This window comes from Balaenoptera musculus, chromosome 2 (assembly GCF_009873245.2).
Source record: "Balaenoptera musculus isolate JJ_BM4_2016_0621 chromosome 2, mBalMus1.pri.v3, whole genome shotgun sequence".
Classification (NCBI taxonomy): domain Eukaryota; kingdom Metazoa; phylum Chordata; class Mammalia; order Artiodactyla; family Balaenopteridae; genus Balaenoptera; species Balaenoptera musculus.
In genome coordinates this window covers 172,850,838-172,851,593 of record NC_045786.1, presented here as the reverse complement: position 1 = coordinate 172,851,593, position 756 = coordinate 172,850,838, and the positions used below count along the sequence as shown (strand labels likewise).

General features: G+C 46.3%; 1 non-coding gene across 1 annotated transcript; it reads left to right on the top strand.

The window, feature by feature from the left end:
- Positions 1 to 427: 427 nt before the first annotated feature.
- TRNAE-UUC lies at positions 428 to 500 on the top strand. The gene has a single exon. It is a non-coding gene; the product is annotated as a tRNA-Glu (tRNA).
- Positions 501 to 756: the final 256 nt, after the last annotated feature.

Below are 756 nucleotides of genomic sequence, written 5' to 3'. Positions count from 1 at the left end.
TGCCCTTGTGTTGGCCGAGACAGAGAAGGGAACGGGGAGGGCAGAGCTGCCCCCGCCGGCCCCGCTTTAGGGCCACCACCCGGGGATCCCAGGAGATGTCAGGGAGGCTGAGAGGCCCAGGGAGGGCTGGACACACCCCTAACTCCATCTTAAGACTCAGAAGATTCGATTTGAAGTTGGCATTTTAATATCCTCCGGTCTTTCTTCATGTATGTGGGGTTTTAGTGGTGAAATACATATATATACAAATTATATATAATTTAATACAATATATATGCGTGTATATATATATGTATATAATTTTTTTTAGTTTAAAAAAGTTGCCTCCTCTTTTCTCACAGTTAGTTTCATTCCTACTCAGTGGAAGACTGGAAGCTTTGCCACGAACTCTCCAGGGTGAGACATTAATGATGGTGATTTAGGGAATTCCCTGGTTGTCCAGTGGTTAGGACTCGGCACTTTCACTGCCGAGGGCCCAGGTTCAATCCCTGGTCGGGGAACTAAGATCCCGCAAGATGCGCGGCATGGCCAAAAAAAAAAGAAATGATGGTGATCTAGACTGCAACTCACATAATTCTCTCTTTCCTAACTCTCCAGTTCATGAGAAATAAAGAAAAATGAAATTCCTAAACATCAAATCCATCTCCAGTTGGAGGCCCCAAACACCACCAATCACCTGGCCGGTAGATGGCACCAAAGGCTAATCTGCCTATGGACGGAGGGTTCCTACCCGGTTCCTTCCAACACTCAGTTACC